This window comes from Phascolarctos cinereus, unplaced genomic scaffold (genome assembly GCF_003287225.1).
Source record: "Phascolarctos cinereus isolate Bilbo 61053 unplaced genomic scaffold, phaCin_HiC Scaffold_4;HRSCAF=312, whole genome shotgun sequence".
In the NCBI taxonomy this organism is placed as follows: Eukaryota; Metazoa; Chordata; class Mammalia; order Diprotodontia; family Phascolarctidae; genus Phascolarctos; species Phascolarctos cinereus.
This window is the reverse complement of record NW_027555847.1, coordinates 694,134,834-694,143,552: the sequence shown is the minus strand read 5'-3', so window position 1 is coordinate 694,143,552 and position 8,719 is coordinate 694,134,834.

Below are 8,719 nucleotides of genomic sequence, written 5' to 3'. Positions count from 1 at the left end.
TTTATTCTACAAATATTTATGTAACCCTCCCCCGCTTATGGGCTACCCATTCAACTTGAACTAGCTGAACCAGAAGATGACTTTAACAAAGGTTCAAGACACTCTATGAGTCCATATTCCTAAAACTATTATAGCTCATGGGCCCCCACTAGTGTGTTTACCTTTAATAGTGAGCCAGAGGACATAATTAGCTCAGAACAAAGGCATTTTTTAACATGGAGTTGTGGGAATCAGTGACAAAACATTCTCCCAGTAAATCCTGGGTATATTCTCCCAGAAATACATACATAACCTGAAAGACTGAATACACACTACTAGAAAAACATCCATATAGGGAATGCATATGGACAGGACAACTAATACCTGTGACACTATTGGGCCCTGATTTAACTTCTCGTTACATAATGACCTCCTAGGTGCAGCATATCTGCTGGAAAGGTTGCACCATTGCTCTTCCCAGGCCTGCTCTTCTCCATAGCTCCGCTGGACTCCTCAGACTCTCTGGGCCTGCTCTCCCGGGGTTCAATGTCTGCTACCACATATCTTGCCCCACTCCCACTTTTACAATGTTTACAGTCTGAAAAGAGGTCATTTAGGCTGTGAGTTTCTCAGGGTTCTGCTCCTTTGACAAGCTGTGAATGAAATCACTCAAAGGGTAAAATCTTAATGCCTCACTGTGTCTGTGACTCCCCCCCCTTACACCTCATAATTTCATCAAGTTGATTGGGTGAAGGCAATTCTACTGATCAGGAGTCCTCCATTCAAATCCCAACATCCCCACTCATCCACATTTAGGCCCCTTATGGTCCCCTAATGATCAACAAGCATTTATTAATCACCTGCTATGTGTCAGGCACTCTGCTAAATGATAGGGATGCCAAAAACCCCCCACAAAAGCTGAAACTAAGATGAGGCGAAAGGGGCTTTGCCCCAGAGTACTATGATTCAAAAGGACCACAGCTTTAGAACTAGAAGGGATCCAAAGGCCCTCATTATCTAGATGAAGTAATGAGCCCAGAACAGTTAGTGACTAGCCCAAGGTCACACAGCTAGCAAATGGCTGTAGGCTAGATTTGAACAAAGGCCTTCCTGACTCAAAGTTCAGTACCTTAGCCATTGCTCCATGCTGATTGTCCCTTTGACACCTGAGTTTATCTCAATTCCTTTTTTGGTGACGTTTTCATTGAGATAAGTGTGGCAGAATGCCTAGGGAGATAGTTATAGAGTCAGGAAAATCTGGGTTCCAGACATGCTTCAGACACACACTAGATGTGTGACCCTGGTCAAATCAACTTCTCAGTGACTCAGGCCACTCTGTAAGGTTGTGAATTGCAGCACAGATGTTGAATCTGTGTTGGTAGAAATTTCCTCTCTAGGGATTTCCTGTATCAGTGAAATCACAAATGAAATCCATTTGTTTTCACATCATGAATCACCAAGTCAGTCTAGGGGCACTTTCCTGCTGTTTATCCCAGGTCCCAAGCCCCTAGACTTACTCACTATGGCTCTGACAAGTGTGGTCCATCAAACGGCTTAAATCCTAGAAACCTCAAGCCTCTGGTGGGTTTGGGGACATCCCTCCTTTCTGCCCCATCTACCTCCTGATTCAGACTTTTTTGAGACAATCTGCCTATCACAACCCTTAATTAACTGCCTCTATCCTGTGCCAGGCAACTGTAGTAGGCTCTGAAGGTGTAAAAGTAAGAAGGAAAACAGGCCCTGATCTCACGTAGCTTACATACTAGCTTACACTCAGACCAGGTATGTCTGAATCAAACTACCACCGCCATCACCCCCAATGATAGTACAGTTAGGTGACACAGTGGATAGACTGCTGAGCCTGGAGTTAATCAGCTAATAACTATTTATTAAGCAACTACCATGTGCCAAGCACTGTGCTAAGAGGATACCAAAAAAGGCAAAAGGCAGTGCCCTGCCCTCAAGGAGCTCACAATCTAATGGAGTCAGAAGCTGTTGGTCAGTCATTTTTCATCTGTGTCTGACTCTCCATGACGCCATTTGGGGTTTTCTTGGCAGAGATACCAGAGTGGTTTGCCATTTCCTTCTCCAGCTCATTTTACCGATGAGGAAACTGAGGGAAACAGGGACAAGTGGCTTGCCCAGGGTCACACAGCTAGTAAGCATCTAAGGTCAGGTTTGAACTCAGGTCTTCCAAATCCAGGCCCAGACTCTATCACTGAGCCACCTAGTTGCCCTCTTTTGTAGATGGGGAAACTGAGGCAGACAGAGATGAAGTGGCTCACCCAGGGTCACAGAGCTAGAAAGTGTCTGAGGCTAGATTTGAACTCAGGAAGAGAAGTCCACCTAGCTACCCCAGAGTCAGGAAGGCTTGAGTTCAAATCCAGCATCAGACACTCAATGGCTGTGTGAACCTGGGCATGCTACTTAACCGCTGCCTGCCTCAGTTTCCTCAACTGTAAAATGAGAATAATTAAAACATTTATCTCCTAGGGGTTTGTTTGGTGTTTTGAGTATCAAATGAGACCAGATTCGTAAACCACTCAGCACAGCACAGGGGTGGGGAACCTGCGGCCTGGAGGTCACATGGGCCTTCTACGTCTTGGATTCAGTCAAAGGGCCACACTTGAGGACCTAAAGGGCCACATGTGGCCTCCAGGCCGCAGGTTCCCCACCCCTGGAACACGGCAGGCACTACATAAATCCTAGCTATTATTAATTTTATTATCAGTATTATCAATATTATTGTCAATTATTAATAGCGACGATAGCTGCTGTTTATGCATCACTTTAAGATTCACAAAGCAGTCGTCTCACTTGAACACATCGGCTGAAATAAACAAGAACGTGTAACGGGAAGACTTTAAAGTCCTGGCCCAGGGGCCCACTTTTCCCCAGCAATATCCAGTCAGCCAGCCTCAGCCAGACGTTGGGGAGCTTGCTTCCTGTACGGTCATTTCACCAGGCCTGCAGATCTTTCCCCTGAAGCTGCTACTGAAGGGTGGGGTGAGGGTGGGGAGGGGGAGGGGGAGGACTGCAGCCCTCACCTCATTCTGATCCCTCCTCTGGCAGGATTTGAATTTCCCACTGCGTTTCCAGGTTCCCTGCCGAGATCCTGGTCCCTGCGGGCTAAAATCTGAATTCGAAGCAGTAATGCAAACAGTGCCGGTGTAAACAAGGCTCCCCCTGCTTCTAGAATTCTAAACTTGCAAGGATCCTTAGCAAACCATTCAGGGGTCATCTGTCACCTACATCAAAAGAGCAGAAGGGATGTTGGATCAATGGGCCTTCCCTGGCCTCAGAGATCTCCCAGCAGCGGTCTCATTTGAGAAATAGGAAGCCGGGGCCCCCAGCGTCCTGACATGCCCAGGTATGTCTGCCTGCTTTCCGCCTTCCTTCTTCGCATTCAAGTCCTCCCGACAAATATTCATTAGGCACCTACCGTGTGCCGAGCACTGGGCTAGGTGCTGAGGACCCGAGATTTAGGTCAGACATGGATTTTTGTCACAGCTGGTGCTGGTTAAAATACCAGCGTCTTCTTAGGAAAGGGCCGAGAATACCTAATGAGACGGCATGCATCGCATTCCATTCCAAGCTCCCCATCCCACGCTCCTCTGTTGACACACCTGGGCCAGGATTTAAAAAAACAAAACAAACAAACAAACAAAACCGCCGGGGGGGGGGGGGGGGGGGGGCCAGGACAGCAGCCTTAATACCCTTCTTTGACTGGTAGACTTGAGGAGTGTGCATTAAGCACCTAAGAGACAGAAGGTGAAAACAGAAGGATGGCCTCAACCTCAGAGAGGCCTCAGTTCAAGCGCTGCTCCTGATGCTTCCTAGCTGTGTGACCCTGGACAAGTCACTTAACCTCTGTTTGCCTTATCTATGAAAGTGGGGTCATAATAGCACCTACCTCCAGGGTTTTATGAGGATCAGATGAGATAATAATTGCCAAGTGCTATATACGTGTTAGCTAATATTGTTATGGGGCAGCTAGGCCTGGAACCAGGAAGACTCATCTTCCCGAGTTCAAATCTAGCCTCAGACTCTTACTAGCTGTGTGACCCTGAGCAAGTCACTTAACCCTGTTTGCCTCAGTTTCCTTATCTGTAAAATGAGAAGGAAATGGCAAGCCCCTCCAGTATCTTTGAAAAATAAAAGATACCCAAACAGGGTCATGAAGAGTAAGACAAACAATTGATAAAGAACAAATTATCATTATGGATTTAGCGCTAGAAGGCATCCCATTTTACGAATGAGAAAGTAAGGTTTATGAAATTGGAGTCACTTGCCAAGGGTCCCAACCAATCAACTCATTAAGGGACTGTGTGCCAGTCACGGGGAATACAAGACATAAACAAAATAATTCCTGCCCTCAAGGAGCTTACATTCTATAGGTACCTCTCAGGATTCGAACCCAAGGTCCGGGCCTCCATATCCAATGCCCTTTCTTCTCTGCTCCCCTGCCTCCCTCTCTAAGCCAAAGATAAGAGCTCAGAGTCAAAAATGAGCCAGATTTGGGGTCATTTGGGGGGCAGAAGAAAGCAGAAGACAGCCCCTCCCCTCTCCTCCCCCACAAAAATCCCCAAGTTTTTCTAAAACTTTCCTATGCGCAGTGACTCCTGCTTCCTGTCAAAGGGCAGGAATTATAATACTTTAACTGTTTATGGAAACCCGGGAGAGAAAGCCACCATTTATCTCCCTTAGAAAGGAATGGGGTGGAGGGAGGATGGAGGGAGAAAGAAGAAAAGAAGGAAGAAGGGATTCTAACCCCTCCCCCACCCCCCAGTCTTGAAAACCAGCAGGAACCAGCAAGATGTGCCCACCACAGGGATTATTTATTATTGCAAATAAAAGGCATTTGTGTCCCAGCAGCCCCGGCTGGCTGCTGACCTTGGATTTGATTTTCTAAGAGACCATAGATTGTAACAGCATAACTCTGTATCGGCACATCTATTTCCCTGGCTGGTGGTGGAGGCGGGGAAGATGTGTTTTCTATTTGTCACTGCCACCAAAGCCCATTCCCCCTCCCAACCCCAGTCCCCACCTCCCCCTGATAATGGTCCCCAGCCCTGAGCCTGAAGCATGAATTAGGGCCCTTCATCTATTCTAGCAAAACAAACCCTGAAAAATAGAGAGGGACCGAGATTCTGACAGGCTCCCTCATTAATAACCCCACCTACTGTCACCGTGAATCTTTCGAACACCAGCATCTGCCGCTCCAGATCTGGAGATGGGACTGAATCCAATGCAATCCTATCCTGGAAGCGTGTATGAAGGACCCGCATTGGGTAAGGCACTATGCCAGGCAATAGGGGCACAAAAATAAAGTGGGGGCAGGGAAATGGCCCTTGTCTTGAAGGAACTGATATGCTACTGGGGATGGGGGCAGCAAGGAGGCTACAATATATGTATATGATATATTTATGATATGACATAACTCGAGGGAGAAGAGAACAATATAGGGAAAGGCAATCAATCAATCAGTCAATTAATTAACAACCACTGTTTAAGCACCTACTGTCTGTGGTGCTATGTGCTATGCATGGTGCTAGGTGCTGAGGAGGGGAAGGCAAAATGAACTAGTCCATGTCTGCTGGGATCTTATGTTCTATTGAAAGAGGTGACATATATAAAGAAATGTGTATGACTACATTGAAAGTAAATTGGGGGTGGGAGAATCTAGGAGGCGAGGGTCGGATTAGATGGCATTCAATATCCTTTCTGACCCTATGTGCAGGACTTGCTGGGTGAAACCTTTACAGAGAAAAGGACTGGATCTATAATTTCACAGGAGTTCCTGCTGAGGAACTCTCTTGGACCAATGAAGGTTGGCGCCATCTCTGTAACTTACCATCTTGGAGAGTTGTGGGGGGGGGACGACTTACCAAGATCACAAAATCAATATATTCCAGAGGGGAGACTTGAATCCAGGTCTTCCTGGCTCTGAGGCTAATTCCCTAACCACTAGACAACACTACCTCTCACTGTATAGACATACAGAAGAAAAAGGACCAGCAGAAACCCAGTCCCTTCTCGATTCAGTATCTTGCCCCTCTCTACTTTAAAATGAAAAATTGAGAGATATCTAAGCCCACTGCCCCAGGATGGCATGGCAGACTAAAAGAGGGTAATGTGAAGAGAGGGAAATGTGCCCTCCAGAGATGGGAGAGATGTACAGAAACTCCTGATCCCAAAGATTTCAGCTCAGCTGCCTTTGAATAATTCACCAGGCTTTTCCAGCCCCAATCTCTATACATCTGCCATGGGCTGGGTAGGAGGGGAAATGACAGTTGTTGACAATTTGCTTAGTAAACAGATCATTATTTCTCAGGCATACATATGTAAGAGCCGCTATCATGCTTCCTGAGCTGACTCTGATTTGAAGCCTGTTGACCTTTACAGCCTGACTCCCTCCCGATGCTATGGATCACACTCATCTTCCCTGATGTCCCCACCAAATGGACCAACCCTCGCCCCTCCCCCACTCAGTACCACCATGCCCTGAAACACCAAGCAGCCTTTTAATTTGAAAGCAAAGACAGAGAAAGGCAGAAGAGTAAAAGAAATAGAAAGAAGGCTGGGTTTAGAGCCAGAAGGGAAAGGTCAAGTCCAAACCCCTTCATTTCACAGATAGGGTATTAAGGATGAGAAAGATTAAGTAGCTTGCAAAAAAGGTCATCTAGCTAGTAGGGGTCTGAGACAAGATTTGGAGCCAGGTCTTCCTAATTCCAAGTCCAGTGTCCTATCCAGAGAGAAAGAGAGGGAGGGAGAAAGAGAGACAGAGAGAGACGTAGGAGTGAGAGAAAGAGAGAGACATAGACACAGAGAAAAAGAAAGACAGAGGGACAGACAGAGAGAGAGAGAGAGAGAGAGACAGAGAGAGAGAGAGAGAGAGAGAGGAGAGAGAGACAGAAATAGACAGAGACAGAGAGAGAGAGACTGAAATAGGCAGAGACAGAGAGACAGAGAGAGAAAGAGAAAGATAGAGACAAAGAAAGAGGTAAAGGAGAGAGAGAGACACAGAGAGACATAGAGAGACAGAGACAGACAGACACAGAGAAAAAGAAAGACAGAGAGAGAGAAAGAAAAAGACACAGAGACAGAGGAAGATATGGGAAAGAGAGAGACATAGAGAGACAGACACAGAAAAAAAGAAAGACAGAGAGACAGAGAGAAAGAAGGAGATAGGAGAGAGGAAGAGAGACAGAGAAAGAGACAGAAAGACAGAGACAGAGAGATAGAGACAGAGAAAGCGATAGGGAAGAGAAAGAAAGAGAGAGACACAGAGAGGCAGAGAGAGATTTTTCTCAGATTACAGACATGAGTCCCAGAGACAGTTTCCTCGGCCTGCTCTGGCAGAAATTGGGCATGAGTTTATACCCTTTCAGGAATGAGTATTGAGATGCGTTTGCTTTGCTTTGTGATTGCTTTCCAATTAAACATTTTTTTACATCAATACATGCCCTTTGCTCGTTCTGCTTGCCAGGTGCACACACCGAGTTTAAGTGATTCCAGAAGTTACCAACTGACCTGGAATAGGGGCTCAAGCCAAATGAGGGAGACTCATCATTCAACCGACTTCCCCCCATTAAACCCAGCGGTTTGTGTGAGTCCTGAATCGAGTGGAATACAAAGCACATACAAATCCCAGAGAGGAAAGGGAGGGCAGACCCGGCTAGCCAACCCTTACCTGAAGCAGCGCCTTCTCTGCCAGGTCCCCAGGGGGTGATCCGGCCTTCGCTTGGAGACAGCCAGCAATAGGAAACCTCCCAGGCATCTCACGCCACTCTGAGGTGGCTCTGTTTGGAAGGAAGTTTTTCCTGACATCAGGACAAAATGTGACAAAATGTGCCTCTCTTAGTCCCTCTCGTCAGTAATAATTCCGTCCTCCAAAGTCAAATTGAACAAATCTAATCCCTCTTCCATATGCCAGTACTATTAACATGTGAATACAGCAATCACGTCCCCAGGAGGTTTTCTCTTCTCTAAACCAAATAGACATCACCTTTTTCTTCTGTGGTTCCTCTCACCGCCTGCTGCTGGGAACTTCATGATGTAAGATGACCCTCCTAACTGGGGCCCAGAATGTATAGTGGAAAGGGAGCTAAGAAGAAAGAATGGAAGGAAGGAAGGAAGGAAGAAAGGAAGGAAGGAAGGAAGGAAGGAAGGAAGAGGTAGGAAGGAAGGAAAGGAAGGAAGGAAGGAAGGAAGGAAGGAAGGAAGAAGGAAGGAGGAAGGAAGGAAGGAAGGAGGAAGGAAGGAAGGAAGGAAGGAAGGAAGGAAGGAAGGAAGGAAGGAGGGAGGGAGGGAGGAAGGGAAGGAAGGAAGGATGGAAGGAAGGAAAGAAGGAAGGATGGAAGAATGGAAGGAAGGAAGGAAGGACTTTGAAGTCAAAAGACCTGGGTTCAAATCCTATCTTTAATGGTGGGGATTTGAACTTACTGCCTGTGTAACCTTGGGTGAGTCCCTTAACCTCCAAGGGCATCAGTTTCTTCATCTGTAAAGTGAGGAGGTTGCACTAGATGGCCTCTGAGGACCTTTCTCCCTCCAGATGTACAATCCTATAGTCTCATGAATAATGTTCAGACAGAGTGGAATCAGGTATTTGAATGACAAGCTAAGGGGTTGAAATTTGATTCAGGGAGCAGTAAGGAGCTGATGCAGGGGAATAACATAATCAAATTAAGATTAGTCAGTAGGCCACGTGTGCTGTGACCTCTGACCACAGAAGGTGTTG